Consider the following 21,277-nt stretch of genomic DNA (forward strand, 5'->3'; position numbering starts at 1 on the left):
AATTGTTAGGGGTCCCGCCCTTGGCCTCTCCCGCCAAACTCCTGTTAGCTGTCCCTGTTAATTCTATCTGGTTGCTCACTACCTGGAGTCTGTCTCAGTTTTAGTCCTCTGCTGTGCTCTGTTAGGAATCAGCAACAGAAAGGCCCTCTCAGTACTTACAGCTGCTCCTTATTGCTTTCAGAGTTATCAGGATACACAAGCAGAGTGCACAGTGCTTCTGAATGAGGAATTCCCAGGGGTTACTTCTGGTCACTTCCTGGTGTAAATATAAATTGCTTGCCTCTGCCTTTGTCTCACTGGTCTCCCCTTTTCTTTTGTCTCATCCTGCTGTAGATTTTTTCCTTGCTGCCTCTTCCTGGCCAATCTCCTCTTAGCTCTCTCTGGTCACTTATTCTATGATGTCCATCTCAGTTTTATTCCTCTGCTCTGCTCTGTCAGGAGTCAGCAAAATGAAAAATGCCATTACTACCTCAGATATACTTACCATGGGTAAATGGGAACACTCTAGCTGTGACGTCTCTGTTTCATCAGTGTCCTATACACAGACAGTAATAAATCTGAAGAGGAGAGCCTTTGCTATCAGTAGAGATTCTCTGTGTCAGTTAAGCTCCCAGGACATATGAAGAGCTTCCACAGATGGACTTTCCTTCTGTGCTTCCTTTTCCACAGACAGTGGGAGCTGTCCTTTTCAAGTGTATTGCTCTCCACACGTAGGAGAATGACAAAACTGGAAAATGAGGGGACAGGGTCAGTGCGTTCTCCTCCACATCATGGCAACTTGACTTAATAATGACTAGGACCCTTGGGTGCATCACACTTAGGCTTTGTATTCCTTTGTATGACACTAAACCCTCTCTCTTTTTTTGATTCTAAATTCTTCTGCTTGCACTCAGGTGTATGCTCAGCTGAAATGAACTGCTGGATAGCTCAGTGGCTTAGGTATCTGGCTGCAGAGCCATGGGTTAGGAGACTGATTCCCCATTTGTATCTTTTTGACAGGCAGCTAGACTAGATGATCCATAGGGTCCCTTCCAATTGTGCAGTTCAATTATGATGATGGTTGTTATTGCATATTCTCTCTTTTCTCTAATGGGAATAAGGTTCTTAAAGGATGAACGACAAGGATCTTTGCCTTTTTTTTTCATTTTGCACTGCCTCTGTAGATTTCTGATTTAGCAAACATCATCCAGTTATGACTGTATACAAACTAAAAGAGGGTAATCCATCTTTTCTTCAAAAATGTTTCAAAGGGACTATATTCCTTTAAACTAAAAGTACATTGTAAGAACGAACTTGATATATACTCCTTTGCTTAATAATGCTGCTAGCATTTATAGTATTCACTTAGGGAGTAACATTTAAAATTCATAAAAAAAGATTTTTCATTTCTTTTGATGTTTGAACTCTAAATATTTTCTCATTCAACAAATCTCCTGAATAAATGTATATTCCTAAAGCTATAATTATTATCAGTGTCCTTCACACTGTTGTTGGGCCTAATAGTTACAGAATCATGTAGACAATCTATGGAATGGTTTAAAAAGGTATCTTTGGAGTTTCCCTGTTTTTAAAAATATTTCAGTCCCTGAAGTACGGATTTCCACCAGTTTATCCATTGCACTTAAATCTCATTTTGTTTTGCACCAAACTCTGAAATATACAAACCCCAGGATCTACGTAGGGTTTGTCACCCTTACTGAAAGCTTTCTTGAATGAAACTGCTTGTCCTTGATTCTCAAGAGCACATGATACACACCTGTGTGAAACAGAGCCCACCCCCAGAAAGGATCAAATAGCTGTTACCGAGTAAATCTCTTCTGCTTCCATGTCAGCATTTGGTTAGCAAGATTTAATTCATGAGAACTTTATGATGCTTTGGAAAAAGATGCCATTTCCTTATGATTGGACTGAACTCAGAATCCATTCCAAAATGTCACCTTTTGGTTCCTCAAGCTTCTTGAGCGGTTAGGGTTCTCTAATGCCACTCATCTGTTCTATGTGAAGCATTCTCCCTTACAAATTCGAGACTCACACAATTTGGGTATGGCAACCTTGTTCAATACTTTAGTTGTATGCCTTTCTCTTTTTTCCACTGGGCTTGCTCTTCAAGTAAGTGTACTTTTTCTCCAGATGTTTTCATCCTAAAAGCACTGTAGCATCTACCCTGAGACCATAAGATTTTTCTGTGCTTTAGGTGCCTAATCCTTCAGACTCCCAAGTCCCTTTCAGCTTGGAAGAATCATAGAAAAAGACAATGGAATTGAATGTAATGACAGCCAATCAGTCAGTAAACCCTATTCCCTCTACTTACAATCAGAGCCAGCTGTAGTGCAATTAAACTCAGCAGGTGTTCACAGAAATTTTTTACACCCCTTTGTCCAATAATATATATAAGGAAGGAAGGAAGGATTCTTTCTTCAACCTATTTCAAGAGACAGCAGATGAGGAGATATCTTTAACAGATTGTTTCTCCAAGCATACACTCTCTGATGTTTAGATTGTCATCACCCAGTTTAATTTTCTCAGAATACTGGTAATTATATTTATGTAATCTCTGCATTTTTTAAAAAATGGTGTTGTTTTCATACTGCAAAGAATAGATTTGATCATATTAGAGATGTCTTTCAGATTCTGGATTTATTCAGAAAACAAGGCTAAGTGTGGGTATTTGTCCATTTTTGTACTGATCTGTACCAAATTGAGCCCTTTAAATAAAATTGGGACTCTATGAAGCACCAAATGTTGCTTCAGCACTTTGGAGGTTAAAAATATCGAGCAGCAAATTTTTCTTTCTGAGGATACAGTTGTGATTAGAGCTGGGCAACCGTGCCCAAATAATGCAGGAGTAATTTGCCTTAGTAAAGGAGAGGAGGGAGGGAGAAAGCAAAAGTTTAAGCTTCGTCAGCGTATTAGAGGTTGAGCAGTAATTGATTGCACTGAGTCCCCCATTTCAGACCAGAACTCTTTATTTTCCTGATTTTATGTCTTTTCACTCTTTGGACAAATACAAATATGTACAAATACTTTAACATATTTGTCTACAAATTAAATGGGATGGATTATAAATAGATTCAAAGCAAATTGGTCATGATTTGCAAGACAAGCAATTTGGAACAAATGGAAGGAAATGGTATTCACACACCTTAGCTCAGGTTATTTTCTGTTCACTCCAGAAACATCATATGACTCTGGTGGAAAATACTGCCTTCTCTGTACATTCAAGGATTTGCATATTTACAGTTTCATACAGTTAAAGTTTTAAAATATCAGTGATATTTTAGGGAGAATATGAAATAATTGCACAACACTTTGCTCTAAGAACAGTGATTTTTTCTGTATTTTTTCTTTAAGCAATACTTCTATCTAATTCATGTACTATCTAATCTGTTCCTGCCTATGTTAGTTAATCTATGTAGAAAACAATGGCTGAAATCCTGTTGCCTTGTTTTGTATTCAAAAGGTAAATAGTGTAACTTTCAGAGCCTTTACCTGACAATTAATGTGTCCCTCTACTGTAGGATTCTAAAGTGCATGTCAAACCAGCAGGCAAGCTCACCATCAAGAATTCCAGTGGCAATTTTTAATGGCCTGCTAGAAGCGATGGACTGTTACACCATTTACCTTCTACATTCATAAACTGAGCAACAGGATTTCAGCAAATATTTGTGTTTGTTTGTGGGCCCCTCTCTCCAGATTCCTTTCCTTGGAATATATTTCCATTTCTATCCTAGCACTTGGGGATTTAGCACCAGAGATTCCAGAGATTTACTCTGCTATACATGTCTGTAGTGGACTTGCCAACACATGCTTCTGTTTGTGTGTACACACACCATCCACAAACTGATTTTCATATCAAGATGTCTTGCTCTTAGACCTACAGCTACCATGGTTTCTGCAACTACAGTATGCGGGCCCAGATTCAGGCTATCAGAGAGAGCTAGGACATTTTCCTAACTTTGCACATAATAACAAAAAAACTGTGTGAATTAGCTTGTGACATAGCTTGGAGAATGAGATTTACCTATTATTACTGAGGCACAGTCAATATTTTGTCTCACATAGAAGCTGGTATTGGCAAAATGCTAGTTTTAAAAGGGATTACAAACAAAAATGCTGTTACCTTTTGGATGGCTGGAGGGCTAACAGTTAAAGTTGAAATATCCCTTTACATACAAACACAAAAGTACCATTGCACTTGTTATGCAGGATGGGAAAAACTGGGAGAATGTTCATTTCCACTTAAATGAAGATGAGGTAGCTATGATACTATAAATTATTGGGTATCTAAAAGTTAGTGGAATAACCTGTTCCTATAGATTTTCATTAATATTTGAAAATGCACTACATGCACTGCATATTAAATGTAATCAGGTTTAACAGTTGAAAATTCAAGAAACTGAGGTAACTATATTCTGGAAAATAAAAACCTGCAGAGTGAGTTATATGAACAGTGGAGGGTGGGGAGAGAAAAAGAAAAGAAAAAAGAACAAAAGAAATAAATGGGGGGGGGGAATCAGTGAGCAGAAAGATTGATGAAATCATGCTGAGAAAGTGAACCAGCAACTAGAGCATGAACAGAAGATTCGTATAAAACAGGTATTATATACTTCAGTGGGGCATCAAAGAGATTATTGTAATACTTTCTGCTCTGTTTACTTATCATAGCAAAAGTTAGATAGATAAATGTGTGTGTGTGTTTGTGTGCATGCACACACGCACAGAGAGAGAGAGAGAGAGAGAGAGAGAGAGAGAGAGAGAGGGATCTTACCAAAATGTCAGTGGAAGAAAAGATCCTTTAGTGTTGAGTTTGCTATCCCCCAAACCCCCCAAAGCTTAATTATTCCTCTTAATCAGTGTCATCTTCTAATCAACTCTGAATTCTGTGATTCAAAATTTCCTTCTTAACAAATAAAAATGGTGTGCTATAATTTTTAATAATCATTGATGGCAAACATTTTCAGCCGGATGATTGTTTGACAATATCCAACTAACAACTGGTCTCGTATAACTGCTGTTTGATGGACAACCACAAAACAAAAGCAAGCAAAGAGGTCCAGTTGCCATGACTCAGCTTCCAGATAACCTCACCTAGTGAGAATCTTCACAGATATAAAAGCAAGCTAATATGCAAAATGTGGAGTGAGGCAAGCTTATACTATGACAACTAAGCATCTTTTATTATTCGGGTAGCTCCACTTCTAATGACATGCCAACTGTATCATCTATTTGGGGTCCAATTATGATATATCACAAAATACTGGAAGTGAAGGTGTTTTCCACAGTTTCTCAAGATAATGAGAATAAGAAAGTAGCAGGGTGGGTTTTTAAAACTTAATATATTTGATGGGATCTGAGTTGAACCATCGAACATGAAAAGCGTTTTGAAGTTGGAGTGTGATGTGAAGGCGTCAGACTTCATCTGAAATCACCCCACCTCAATTGTTACTGTAGGATTAAGAAGCACCCTCCTGCAATACAGGGTGATGTTCAGGAGCAGTTTGTGTTCCAGTAGGAGACTATAAGGCTTTGTTTTCTTTGCAATAGCAATGAAGAACATAGGAGTCAGATTACTGGTCCATCTAATGCACTATGATTGACTCATAGTGGCAGTGGTTTGAGGCAGGATTCTTTCCATGTTCTACCTTAGAGATGCTAGGAACTGAACTGGGACCTTGTGCAGAATGTGTACTACTACTGAGCTGCAGTCCCTGATGCTCCTTATAGAATCTAGCATATGCTTTGATATCTCCCTCCCACACACCCACAAATATATTATACATCCCTGTTGGGTGCACTTGTATCTGATCCCTTGGAAGCAGAGGTTTCCAACTGCTTCAGAGACTACTTGTCCTCAGTCACCACAGTCATAGCATCCATGCACAATTCAATACAGATGCCTCCCCTGTGCATTTCTTGTCAGCTCCTAGATAACAATGCATATTGGATGGATTTAGTGAGCTTAGTATCCCCTTGGAACGTGTTCTCCCTATTGTGCTTGGCATTTTTCCATCCTCTTCACTGCCATGCTTTTACTTCAGTTGCAAAGCTTGTTATCACCAAGGAATATTCTGCATGCAAGTAGAAACTTGTTATCTTGCTCCTTGTCATGCTTTTTTTTTCTTTTCCTTTTCTGGAAAATCACTTGTGTGTACACATCTGTATCTAATCATTCATCTGTCCTGTCATTGCTCTTCAGATACTATATCTAGAAAGAGATTTCAGTGTCACCAGAGGAATCTCTGTCCATACAGTAAGACTGAAGAATACTTGAAGCCACTGATGTGTTTACAGGATAGTAAAGTACAAGCCAACATGCACTTTTTAAAATTTAAAAAAAATGTAATTTTCCAAGCTCTGTTCACAAGTTTTCACTACATTGCTTTAAACAGGTCATGATCAGATAAAATTAAAGCAATCCTAAGCTCAGATCTTCTTCTTTTTTAAATGTATTTTTAAATTTTCAAAACAAAAACAAATACAAAAATACAAAATGCTGACTACACCTTCTAAACCACTGTGCACCCCATACCCACGGGACCCCTTGGAACAATACTTTTAATACAAACTTCCTTTCTAAAATTGCATTGTTGTTTAGAGGCTTTCCCCTCTTCTTTCACTAATACAAATTCAACAAATCTACCCCAAATAGCATAAAAATATTTGAACTTATTTCCTCTCTTTTCATTGTAAGTTCCGTAGTCAATTTATCATTTAATGCAATGTCCCATACTTCATTATACCAATCTTCTATTTTAATATCATTTTTATCTTTCCAGAATCAAGCTATTAATATTCTGGCACTTGTCATAAAATTGTAAATCAATTCGTTTGAACAATAATCAAGTTCTATCTTATCAAAAATTGACAAAAAAGCAATTTTAGAATTAAATTCAATATCTTTTCCAAATACATCACACATTTCCTTAAAAATCAGTTTCCAAAATTTCTGAATCCATTTACACTCCCACCACATATAATATGTGCCAATTTCTTCATCACATTTCCAACAAGCCTTAGAACAGTCTGCATTTATTATATTCAATTTCACTGGAGTCATATACCACCTTAGACTAATTTAATTTTTTTCCCTTTATTCTTACCGACATTAATCTTAAAACTCTCATCCTCTAAATTTTTATTCAATAAAATTTCTGTTTTAATTTCTGTCTTTAAATCATTTTCCCAAATTGATTTCAAACCTTCTGTTTCTGTCTCTTTTTCCTCTTGTTCCAAAATTAGGTTATACATTTTACTTACTACTCACTCTGTCAAAGCATCTTTCTGTATTTCTTCATGTGATGATAGAAATTATTCATACTTAATACATTTTCTACATTTGCCATTAGTTTTCAACCATTCATTTGTTCAACTATCTAACTGGATATAATTATACCATGATAATTTATTAGTTTGAATTTTAACTATAATCAGATCCTTCAATCACATTTTAATCATCCAATCCTTCAATCTGACAACTTTTTTATCCTTAAAAAAATCAGCTAAACCCTTCAAGTTTGCTGGGAAATTTTGTATTTTGGTCACTAATTTTAGTGGTGAAGTAAAGGGACATGACTTCTTTTTGTATCTGTTCCAGACATTCAACATGTTTCTTAAAAAAAGGTTGTTCACCTGATTTGTTGTATTTCCTTTTTACTACATTAGCTAACAATTCTATAACCATAGAAAACAATATTGGTGAAAGTGGACAGCCTTGTCTTGTACCTTGGGCTAGAAAAATCTGCTCTGTTAAACCATTGGTTCTTAACGTGGGCGATAATGCCCCCCAGGGGGCGATTTCATTTTTCAAGGGGGCGGTAGAACGAAAAGGGGTGGTGTGGGGGCGCTGGAGCAGAAGGGGGGTGGTAGGGGGGCGCTGGAGCAAGCCAAACCTGTGAAGATGGCTGCAGCCTTTTTACAATGTGCATGAATATATATTTTCCTCCAATCTTAATTTAGTTTCAGAGTTTTTGTCTTGAAATTTTTAGTTCCTGCATTGCAGTTTGCTTTTATGCCCTTTTTATATTTCTTTTTGCATCTTAAAATTCGCTTGAAACTAAATCATTAAATGTTACTTTTGGGGGGCATTTCATTTTCTTGGAATTGAATTTTGTTTTCAGGGGTCATTGCATTTAAGTGTCTTAAATAAATAAATAAATAAACAAACAAACAAACAAACAAACAAACAAATATCACCGTGGGGAGGGGGGCGATGATAACTTCCTCAATGGCTCAAGGGGGCGTTTCTTTCAAAAAGGTTAAGAACCACTGTGTTAAACCATCATTAACTATTACTTCTGAAGTATTATCTGATTATAATTGAGCTATAACCCCAATAAATCTTCTACCAAATCCCCAACCCTTTATAAGCAGCTTTAATGTTGGCCATTCCACACAATCAAAGGCCTTAAATATGTCTAGTGATAAAACAGTTGCCTTTGTTTTTAACTTTCCTACTTCATATATAACATACAAAACTTGCTTAGTTAAATTATCCATTTGTCTTCCCTTTATAAAACCACATTGATCCTCTTTAATATAATTTGCTATAAATTTGTTTAGTCTATTTGCTAGTATAGCAGTAAATATCTTGGCATCTTGATTTATTAGAGATATAGGCCTATAAGATCCCGGATCTGTTAGATCCTTGTTGGGTTTTGGGATAAGAATCATTAATGAGTGTTTCCAAGAATGTGGCATTGTCTCTCCTTCCAATATTTTATTATAAAACATTTTTAACTTAGGTGTCAAAATGGAACTAAAATATTTATAATATTCTGGACCCAATCCATCAGGGCCTGATGTTTTACCATTTCTCAGTTTATTAATAACTTCAGCAATTTCTTCTTCTTTAATCTCTTCTTCTAATATTCTTTTATCACATTCCAATAATTTAATTTTTAAATTCTCATTTGTACTGTATAATTTTCTATATTTTCTTTCAGTACATTATTTCCTTTATGTAATTTCTGATAAAATTCTTGAAAAATGTTCAATTTATCTTTCATTATATTACACCTTTTACCTGTTCTCTCTTTAATTACCCCAATTGTGTTTTTTAATCTTCTATTTTTACACATTCTAGCTAATCATTTTGAATTTTTATTGCTAAATTCAAAAAAATGCCTCTTTATATACAGTGGTGACTCGCTTAACGAGTGCACCGTATAATGACGAAATCGCATAACGATGCGGTTTCCGTGATTGCTAATGTGATCGCTTACCGATGCCCCCAATGGGTGAAAATCGCATAGCGAAGGTCGGTAAGTGTTTCGCTTACCGACCTTCGCTTTGCGACCCGCGGATCAGCTGTTCGGCGGGTCCAAAATGGTCGCCGGAACAGCTGAAATGGCCACGCGCAGCGTTTTCACGCCCTCCCCTCGCTTACTGAGGGCGTGAAAATGGGTGCCGGCTATGGGAAGACTTCGCTAAACGGTAACTTTTCAGCCGATTTGGCTGAACGGTGAGTTTTCAGCCAATGGCTTTTTACTTTCCGTTTAACAAAGTTTTCACATAGCGAAGGTTAATCCGGAACGGATTAACCTCACTATGCGAGGCACCACTGTACATCAAATCCCTCTGAACTTTCTCTATTTCTAAGTTTTCTAGTTTCTTTTTCTTTGCCTGGATTTCTACCAATAACCTTCTATCTCTTTCAAAAAAACACCTTGCTTTACAAATTTCTCAAGTCTTCTTCCATTTTTTTTTTTGCATTTTTCTCCTTAGTTCTTTTTAAATTTACAGGATTCCCTTATTGTTATTCTTCTTGAAATTGCTTTCATTGTGTCCTATAACAGGACTATTTTCAAACCTCCTGCTTCATTTATTGGCCATAATTCTAACCATTCTTTCTTTATCTTTTCTATTACCTCTAGGTACTGGAAAATACTAATATCCATTCTCCACCTTTTAGTCTTTATAATCTTTTAAAATCTCAATCTCCATTGACATCAAAGCATGATCTGTTATTTTTATGGAGTTAATTTCAGTATTAACTGTCTTAGAAATTAAATCTTGAGATGTGAATATAAAATTTTTCTAGAGTAACTATTATATACTGCTGAAAAATAAGTATATCTTCTTTCTTCACCTTTCATTACCCTCCAAATATCCTTCAATTATTTTTTACCTTCTTGCTCCTTCTTGTTAACGCTTACGTATAAAGCCCTAAACGGTTTAGGGCCTTGATACCTGGCGGAACGCCTTCTCCCACCAAGTTCTACCCGGGTCACACGGGCGAGCCAGGAGGTGAGGCTGAGGAGCTTAACACCGAGGGAGGCCCGAAAAGAGAAAACAAGAAATAGGGCCTTCTCGGCGGTGGCTCCTCGCCTGTGGAATAATTTACCTCCTGGTATTCGTGGAGCTCCCTCGCTGGGCACCTTTAAGAATTTATTAAAGACCTGGATGTTTCGGCAGGCCTTCTCACCAGATTACTTTTGATTTTCTTTTCTCTTATTGTCTCATTACCTTTAATTGTTTTGTAATTTGCTGTTCTATTCTTATTGTATTTTATCTCTGTTGTTGGCCGCCTAGAGTAGTCCACCGTGACTAGATAGGCGGGATATAAATAAAATAAAATAAAATAAAATAAAATAAATATATAAATAAATATTTTGTTTCTTTGAAGAACATCATTCCAATCATAAAAAGCTTTATCCTTTATCTTATCCATAACCATATTAAAATCCCCTGCCATAATAACATAACCCTTTTTACCTTCTCCATTTCTTTATTTACCTTCTCCATTTCTTTAATAACTGTATTGTAAAAATCTCCTTGTTTATTATTAGGTGCATAGACATATTCTTCCAAACCCATCTTACCCTGTATTATTATAAATCTACCATTACAATCTTCTACTACCTGTTTCACTATAAATTCACAATTTAAAAAAATTATAATTTCCACACCTCTAGATTTAGATGTTCCAAAGTTTTTTCATACATGTATCTTTTTTTTATTATGCATCTTTAGATCATTGACTCCATTTTCTGACTGATGAGTCTCCTGCAGAAAGGCAATCTGTCCACCTTATTTTCTTCCATAATGCTTCTATTCTTCTTCTTTTCTCTGTTGATCCCAGGCCTTTCACGTTCAAGATAGCTAGTCTTATTCTTTTATCCATTTGAATTTAAGATTTCTAACAAGCCCTGTGTGCAACTCCTCCACCCACCAAACTACTAAAAAAGTAGACTAACCCAAACATACAATACTTTACCCCTAACAACCCAATGAATATATATCTTTTTTTCCCACCCCACCATATTCCCCCACCATAACTACTAGCGAGGGAACAAGGGGGGGTGGGACACCACCACCATCCAGCAGAACTAAAACCAGAACCTGCTCTTTTAATTAATTGTTTGCATTTCTTCTTAATACTTGAAAACACTGAAGCCCCCTTCTCCACCCCTCTCCCCTGTAATTATAAGTTTAAAAACCAATTAAAATCCAGTTATTAATTATTTTAGTTTTGTTATTGCTGTTACTATCTAATATTAATATAATTAGTAAAGTTATTACTAAAAACTAGAAAATAAGAAAGAGAAAAAAATCGATATGAATGAATGAGGAAAAGAGGAGAAAAATCAAAATAAGAAGAATTAAAAGATTTGGAAGGGAGGAAACAACAGTTGGTCCATCTTCTAGTCCTTCAGAAATCTAGTCTTTTCTGCTTCAACCCTCTTTTTTTTTTTTGCGCTTTATGTCGGGGTTAATTCCTGACCTTCCTCTTTTTCCTGCCAGAGTTTCCACGCCTTCAACAGGTCTTTACCGTCATCACAAGAGTAGATTTTAAACAGAACCTGGTCTTTCCAAATTAAAAAAAAAAACCAGGATGACCCTATTGGTATTTGAGATTATTTTTGATCAAAACTGCTCTAACAGGCTTCATGGATTTTCTCCAATTCAAACAGTCATTACATAAATCTTGGAAAATCTGTAGCTTAGTGCCCCTATAGACCAACTGGTCTTGTTTTTGTTTGATTTCTCTCATAAATTGTTCTTTCTTTGTATAATTAAAAAACTTCACCACCACTGGTCTTGTTCTTGGGCTTTTGGAATTACCAACAAAATGAACTCTTTCTATGTCCTGTTCATCCAAGTGTTGTGTACCCATCATGGAGTTAACCCAGGATAGAATCTCTTTTTTGAGGTCTTGTCCATGTTGCAATTGAAAATTGATTATTTTAATATTAGACCTTCTGGAATTATCTTCCAGATATATCAACATTTTGTTTGTTTCACTGATTCTCTCATCCATCGTGCTTATCCTGCTTTCATTTGCTTGTGCCCTGTCTCCAAGCTCTTTAACTTTCTGTTTAACATTTTTCAACTCCTGTGTCATTCCTGAAACTTGATATTGAAGCTTATTAAGGCTCAGCTGAGATCTTCTCCATATGATATTTATTTAGAAGATTTAATGCCCTCACCTTTTTCCTATGTACTTGGCTAAAAACATAGTTAAAACATTCACAAAAGTAAAATACAAAAGAATGGAGAGCAGCATTAAACTATCTGTCACAACAGAGCACAAAATTAAAAGCACAGGTCTTCCAAAAGCACTCTGTTCAATGTGGCCAGCTACCCTTTGGAAGTACTGGGCAACACAGCATTGATACACATGCCATAGGCATATATCACAGCTGCAGGATGGAGCCACTAATGTGATTTCTTTTAGACAATTTTTCTACAAGGATTATTATGTTTAAATCCCCTTCAGCTCTAAGAGGTACACCAAGAATTACAGGAAAAAAGCAGGTAGTGGGCCATCAAAACTACCATCTTGTTTGTATATTCTGATGGGTGGTGCTGTAATGAAAATCCTGACTTACATGGCCTGCTTGTATGCTTCTGCTGTTTCTGTCAAATTATCATAGCATCACTTGAGGTAATGCACTTTAGGGTGCCATGGGGCTAGAAGCAGTCAATCTGGCCTTACTGTTTGCCCCTGAGGGTCACATAATACATGTAGGCCAAATGCTTATTCTTCTCCCTTAGAATGTTATCTCTCCAGGTACACAATCTTTCAGTGCTATGTGCTGAAAACAAGAGTCACGCACGCAGAGCAAAGTTCTCTCCCAGTTAACTTACTACAAAACAAAAGTGAGCTAAATTGCCAAATTCAGACTGAAGCAAACTTCTTTCAGAATAAACAGAAGACCCTTTCCTCTTAAGTGTGCACTTTTAGATATGGAGTTCATTTCTCATTTAGTGAGGCAGCAAGCAGACAGGGATGGCTATTAAACTGACCTTTATTTCAGTGAGGCACCAAACACATAAGGGCCAGAAAAGGAGGCTGATGCTCTTTAGTGCAGCTAAATCAGATGATCTCATGAGCCAACAGGGACTTCACTGGTATCATACAACTGCTTGTATAAAGCTTGGCCAATAGTTTGTTCAAAAGATAGAATTTCCTTTCCTTTCCGCTGCCTCTTAGAATTTGACCATATGCATCTCACGAGCCCTTCTGAAATTCTGAGGTAAGATGCCCAGAGGTAAGATGTCAATGAGCAACAACACCCCTGACCCTTCTAATCTGAACAGCAGAATTTTTTTCTGATGAGAACTATATACTTGATTGGTCCATCCCACTGTATGTCAGGTCTTCACATGTCTGAATGCTGGCAACCCAGAACGTTCTGATCAGAGTTATTTATTACATGAACTGTAATGAGAATTTGTAAGGACACAGGAAACTACTTTATTTTGAGTGACATCATTACTACTGCACAAGAGTGCAGTGATATTCTGCTGGCAGAGCAAATCAATATTCTACTAGGCAATTCTAAAAGTGGGGGCAGCCCAAACAAAAAATTACAGTTTTGAAATTAGCGCCAGATTTAGCACAGGTGAAGCAGACAGTCTACTCTTGCTCTGTGCCAAATTTGGGGAAGTCAGGGCAAAGTGGTTTTGTGTTATGGTTTCTTAAATGTAAAACTATCCCCCATGCAGAAATAAGCAATTTTAAATGTCCCCAGATTTAAAACAGAAGAAATAAACTGAAAGAGAATGATTGGCCTTGCCCACTTTTTTAATTTGGAAGGAATTCAGGCTGCAGGAGCTGAAACATTGATCCTCAAAAAAGGCCTTTCAAACAAGTAAAGCAGTGACTTTCTTTTAAACTGAGCATGTATGGCAGTGGTCCCCAACCTTGGGCCTCCAGATGTTCTTGGACTACAACTCCCAGAAACCTTCACCATCACCTCTGCTGGCCAGGATTTCTGGGAGTTGAAGTCCAAGAACATTGGAGATCCAAGGTTAGGGACCACTGATGTATGGAACAGGCTTGCTCTCAAGATCATTTCAAAGTAGATACTGTACATTGTTTCAGCTTTGTGGCTTGGGAATGGAAATTATTGGAAAGCAATGAAAGGTCACAAGTTATAACAATTATAGTATTAAAACACTGTTGAACTAATTTTAAAAAAAAACCAGTAAAAATCTCATATCAATATCAATCCATTAAAACCCAGGTAAATGCTGAAAGCCATCTGAATAAAAGGATGTTTGTAGGAAGAAAGACAATAAAGAGGACATTTGGAGTATATCTATGCCAGATTTTTATTTTAGCAGTTTAATACAATTACCTGGGTTTTGTGTGTTGTTTAAAGGAGTGCCTCTACTTATATAAAGCTGCCCTACTACTAAGATCTGCTGGGGAGGACATCCTCTGTGTCTCACCAGAGACACCTACCCAACAGTGGGTAGGGCTTCTTTTTTCAGTTGTAGCACCCCACTTTGGAGGCTTAATTAGTGTCAAATTTAGCATTGTTTCAGTGCCAAGTCAAGACATACTGTATTTTTCCATTTATAACATGTTCCCATTTATAAGACCTCCCTCCCCAATTTTCTAACCCCCAAATTAAGAAAACGTATCTTTGAGGATTCAGCCTCTGAGCTCAGAACATTGGACATCTTATCTCTGTTGAATCTTGAGCCTACTGGAGGAAGCTAAGTCGCCTGACTGTAGGAAACTAAGCCTTGCGGCTGAAGCAAGACTGTTTAGAGAGGCAAGGTATGTGCAGTTTTGTTTTCTCTTCAGCTATCTCAGCTTACTTCTGTGTAAAAGATGCCCCTTAATTTTTAGGTTAATGATTTTAGGAAAAAGTAGTGTCTTATAGATGGAAAAATATGGTATTTATTTATTAGAGTCTTTATTTTCAGGAAAACAGGGCACTAACTTTACAAACCAATCAGTTCAGGCTACCCAAGGTGTTCCTTACCAGCAACACATTTTATTTTAGGGCACTACAAACCCTGTGGGAGAATGTGTAGCAGTAATGTAAAATATCTTACATATATGGGATGGGATTCTTTGATGCCAATGACAGGGGAGTGTCCACTATGAAATAGAACTCTACAAAGTTATAGTAGCAGCATTCATCCTGATTATCTCTAATAACTAGACCTGGCTGTTTCAGTTGGTTGAGCTTCTTAACTCTTTATATCACTGTAAATTCTTTAAATATGCTGTAGAAATCCCAAAGCCAATTACTCAGGTGTTTATATGATAGATTTCACTATTAGAACAAGCACCAAATGACCAGTTTCTGCTGTTACAATAGCAAAATTTACATAGTAGTAAATTGTTTAATTGGTATTTCCCCCTCCCTGAAGCATGCTTATTAGCTCCACAGGAGGGTTTTTGTGCTTGGTGTATTCTCCCTTACTTTGCAGTTCTGCTAATTAAGCTATATTAATGTGGCCATTTTCCTGTAGACTGAACAACACAATGAAAGTGCCAGAAAGCAGGATCAGGAAGTTGCAATCTGGGAATTATCTTGAAGAATCCTTGAAGAAACATTACAAGAAGACAAAAAAGAACGGCGGTGGTTTCTGCTGCTAGAATGTTAAAATGAATATGCCCAAGATTAATTCAGAAGACCGAAGAAGATGGCATTTTGAAGAAGCTGTTTGTCTCCAGATGCAAGCTGGTTGTCTGTAAGACTTAATTGGTCATGAAACGACATGCATGACCCAGCAACTACGTAATAAAAGAGGCCTCCCTTCTAACAGCTTTATTGCTAGTAATGAGCATTAATTACATCCGGATAGATTAAAACTTTTTGAAGAAGATATACAAGCACAGTAACATGTAATGCTGTCCAAGCATTAATGTTGTCTGAAGGACAATGGATGGCCCTCACTGTGATAGTACTGAATGTATGGAACTCCCTCCCTAAACCTACTCATTTTGCTCCTTCCTAAATGGCCTTTAGATAGGAGGTCAGGAACATGATTCTTTTGTGAAAAACTCTTGGGATATTCTCTTTAGTAAAAACTATGCTGCAATGACTTTGCTTGTTTGCTCATTTCATTGTTATTTATAAATAAACATATAGGCCATATTTCAGTCTCTTCTCTACCTTCTCTGGGGTTATTGCAGCCAGGGTAAAGCCAATATACTTCTCTGCCTGAGGTATAGCAGCATATAACACACTACTTCCCAGTCAATTTGTTGAGCTGATTTTACACCCTGCCTTTCTTACCAAGATTGTACTCAAGGAACATTGTAACTTAAACTAGTCAAGTTCTTTCTCAAAACTAGCATGAGGAGGAAAGTCCTACTGATGCTTCTCCTCTGCCACTGTCGCTAAAATTTCTGAAAACAAATTAAATAACAATGTTCTGCCTTTCCCTGAGACCCAAGCCTACTGCTTGAGGCAGCTACCTCACCCTGCCTAACAGTAGGGCCAGCCCTACCCCTGTAACTCAAGGGAAGGTGGAAGAAGTGAAACACAGTTTGGGGAACTTGTATAATCAGCTTCTGGAAAGAATCATCAGTGCTTTCAAAGAGCTGTATTCTGGGGTGTGTGTGTGTGAGTGTGTTTTAATTTTGATCATATTCTCCCCACCCCCAGTGTTTGAAACCATAAACCACCTTCAGTCCTTTGGCTGGAAGGTGGTAGAGGAATGTATTAAATAAATAAATACATTCTTTGCCCCAAATTATTTTATTGCTTTTACATGCTGTTTTAATATCCTAAGGTTATACTTGTAAGCTCCTTGGAATTTTTCATTCAAAGATGGCCTAAAACTAATGATGATAACAATAATAACAATTCAATATTTTAAAATGGATTGCTATGAAACTTTATCTGTTAGTCTGTCAGATGAAACCCTGCACTGTCTAACAAAAAAGGAGTGGAAGAGATGTTTCATTTATGTACCTAGAAAACTGTATGAGGGTTGCCAAAAATCAGAATCGACTTGATTACACAAACTGTACCAAATAAACTGCACCAGAGCACAGAGTTCTAACTCTTGTCCTCTGAAGATGCTGGCCATAGAGACTGGCAAAACATTAGGAAGAACAACCTTCAGAACATGGGCAAAGAGCCCAAAAAACCTACAACAACCATTATTCTAATCTTTATCCATTATTATTATTTTAGTGTTCCCTAACCCTCCAGATTAATTAAAGTACAAGTCTCCAGACAGCATGGCATTGTGGGAGTTATAGTAGATATCATCATAGGGATCCTTCAGTCTCGAGACTATCGTAACGTGCTCTTTATGGAGGACTTCGATGCTTTATGCGAAGCTGGAGTGTCCTCTCCAGAGCACGAAGCATGGGTAGAATAATATGGAGGATAGGCTGTTACCCAAGCAGCAAATCCCCCCTCTCCACATCACTGAAATAGTCCAATGGAAAGGAAGGAGCCAATACAACTGGTTCCAGCGATGTCACAGGAGTTGCCAGAACGACACGAACTGCCTCCGGGACTCCAGCTCTGGATTTTGCCTCGAGGTTTACTCCTGAAGCCTCTTCCATCAGTGGATATAGCCACAAGGCAGTGGAGGTTTGAAATTGGAGTTTTCCTTCTCCTAGATGGCTGCCTTCCAGGCTGATGAGCCCCATCTACCCGGGCTGCTCCCTCGCTGCATGGGTGATGGCGGCGCCTCCTCCTTCTCACAGCATGGGGGTTTGGGATCAGAGTTTTCCTTCTCCTTGATGGGCTGCCTTCCCAGGCTTTCGAGTCCCACCTTACCCGGGTAGTAGATAATATACAGTGGTGCCTCGCATTATGGCGCTAATTCGTTCCAGCGAAATCGCTGTAGAACGAAAACGTCATCAAGCGAAAATAAAAAAGCCATTGAAACGTATTAAAACCTGGTTAATGCATTCCAATCGGCTAATAACTCACTGTCCAGCGAAGATCCTCCATAGGGGCGGCCATTTCTGGGTGCCTGTGCAGTGAAAAATGGCTCCTAAACACAGCGGGGAGCCATTTTGAGCACCCAGCAGCCATTTTGAAAACCCGACAATCAGCTGTTTTGATCATCGGGAAGTGAAAATCGGTTCCCGAAACAGGGAATTGATTGTGCAGCGAAATTCCCCCATTCAAAATGTCATTTTGCGATCGCAAAAACCTCGTCATAATGCGGATTCACCGTTAAACGGAGCGCCCGTCTTGCAAGGCACCACTGTATATGGAAAACAACACATTGAGGAATGTGGATTTCTTTAGTGAAAGCATTTTAACTTGCTCTTAAGTTAGAAAAACTTTTACTCCAATTCAGCATAGCTTCACAGGTTCAAAATGCAGTAATATCAAATGCAGCTATCTGAAAGAACAGCCAGTCAGATGGTAAGAATTCTGAAAGACTAGCTGCTTTGGTCCACAGACAATCAGATAAAGCCCTTCCTTCCTTGTAATATCATTTCCTGCTCACTTCAGGTGTATGACAGAAGTAAGCCCTTGGCCTGGTGCTTACTCAGATGACCTTTTGCCACCAGGTAACTTTTTTTGTGTATTTTATGCTGTCAGGCCAGAACTAGAGATGGGAACGAATATAAAAACGAATCAGCTTTTTTGACAAAAATACAGTATCCAATTTATTTAACATTTGTCCCTTCATATTATTGGGTTCCAGAGACCCCCCACGAGTATGAAGGGATTTATATTTACCTCTTTTTATTCATCCTTCGTATTTTTTTTAAAAAACAACCATCCTGCCTACTTGCCGCTGATCATCTGATTGGTGGCCGATAGGCAGCCACCCACTCCCAAAGCCACCCACAGCCTACCCCGCTACCCCCGGGGCCCAGGGCGTTTATTTTTTTAACCTCCCACATATCGACAAAGAACTTTGTTATTCATTGCTTCATGGGGCAACTCACCAAAATGGTGAGCTGTCCCCATCTCTAGTCAGAACCAACTTATAGCAACCCTAATAGGACTTTCAAGGTAAGTGGGATATTTAAGGAATAGTTTTGCCAGTCCCACTCCCCAGTGACTTTTGATGGCCAAGTGGGGATTTGAACACTGTTTTCCAGAGTCCTAGTCCATCACTTTACCCACTATACCATACTGAGAATCCAACATTTTTCACACAGGCATTTAAATCAATATGAACAGAGTTCTATTAGTTTGTTATGCTCCAGCAACTGGGCACACAGCCAGTAAAGCAAGTAGTGCCTTGTTAAGAACTGGCAATCTGCTGCCAGAACTTATGCAACTTCCTTTATGCAATTAGTACCATGTTTCCCTGAAAATAAGACAGGGTCTTATATTAATTTTTCCTCCAAAAAACACATTAGGGGTTATTTTCAGGGGATGTTCCTCGCCCCATGTACCACCATCTACATTTATTCAAATACAGTCATGTCATCATCTTCTGGTTGCTGCACAATGGTGGAGAGTGGGGTTTCACTCAACTAGGACTTATTTTTTGGGTAGGCCTTACCCATATTTTTCGCTCCATAAGATGCACCTCTCCATAAGACACACCAAATTTTTAGGAGAACAAAACAGGGAAAAAATTATCTGTTTTCTTCTCCTAAAAATTTGGTGAGCCTTATGGAGAGGTCCGTCTTATGGAACATACCCTAGCCCCCTCTGGCCCCATGGGGGGTGGGGGGAGCCTCCAAAGGGTTCTAGGGTGTGTTCCAGGACCTTTGGGAGGCTCCCCCTTCCCCCCAGGGGGCCAGAGGGAGTGAAATCGCCACTTTCAGGGACTCTTCTGAAGCTTCCCAAGCCTCAAAAGAGTCCCAGAAGGTGGCGATTTCGCCCCCCCTGGGCCTGTGGGGGTGGGGTGGGGCGGGGGGAGCCTCCAAAGGGTCCTGGAAGGCAGACTCCGACCCTTGGGAGGCTCCCCCCATCCCCCGGGGGACAGAGGGAGCGAAATCGCCACCTTCGCTCCATAAAACGCACAGACTCCCCCCCCACCTTTTTTGGGGGGGGAAAGTGTGTCTTATGGAGCAAAAAATACGGTATATTATGAGCATCCTGAAAAATTGTACTAGGGCTTATTTTCAGGTTAGGGCTTATTTTCTGGGAAACAGGGTAGTAGGATTCCGAGTACTATAGATATGTGTGTGTGTGTGTGCATTATGGTTGCTAATATCTGAAATTTCTTTTAGCCTAACACTTTAAATCTAGAAGTGATTGTTTATTATTCGATTCACCAGTTAATGAGACTGTGAGGTTTCAAGGCATTTTGATTTTATGCAGCTCCCTTTTTTTGTGCAGCTCCTATGTTTTGTGGAGTCATGTTTTAACTGGCTGGTGCATGTGCTTTATTTTCTCCCTCCAGACAACAGAACTGAAGTGGAATATCTCTGTTTAAAATAAAATAAATGAAACAAAACATTCTCAAATTCCAGACAAATGTTTCATTGCATTCTTTGCCTCCTACCATGAGTATCTTAACATAAGAGGAGTTTTGGTACATAAGCACAGAAGAAGGGTAATATTGGATCGGATGAAAGACCTGACTGGTCCTCCATTCTGTTCATACAGCGACTGGTGAGTTGCCACTTGGAAATGGACAAGCAGGTTGTGAGTGCAACTCTACCACCATTCATTTCATGCTACATTCATTTTCACTGGCAGCTCACACCCATTCTGGTACAGAAGCCCTATTCCTCTGAAATTGAGTATAAAGATAGGATCAAGGAGTATGAAACTTGCCAATCTTTTCTCCACCAATGGGAAGCTGCAACAGTGATGAGAGCTTGAGAAGGTTGCCTTTGACGGCAATGAATTCTCTGTTGCCTCTGGTGAATAAAAGGGAAGCTGTTTTTGCCACCGAGACATTATTATGTCTAGTCTAATGCTGAACAATTCTTCAGCAATTGGTATGTGAGCCACAGAGTGAAACCTGGAACTTAGGAAAGTTACTATTCTCCAAACTTTGCCCGGACTCTGACTATATAGTAACTGATAAATTTCCCCTTGAAGGGCAGAGAGGAACTCCAGAGGCATGGGCAACATTTTCAGTGTGAAAAATAATGCAGAGGTGAGGGAACACGCAACACCTCCTGTCTCCCAGT

Source organism: Pogona vitticeps, chromosome 4 (genome assembly GCF_051106095.1).
Source record: "Pogona vitticeps strain Pit_001003342236 chromosome 4, PviZW2.1, whole genome shotgun sequence".
Classification (NCBI taxonomy): domain Eukaryota; kingdom Metazoa; phylum Chordata; class Lepidosauria; order Squamata; family Agamidae; genus Pogona; species Pogona vitticeps.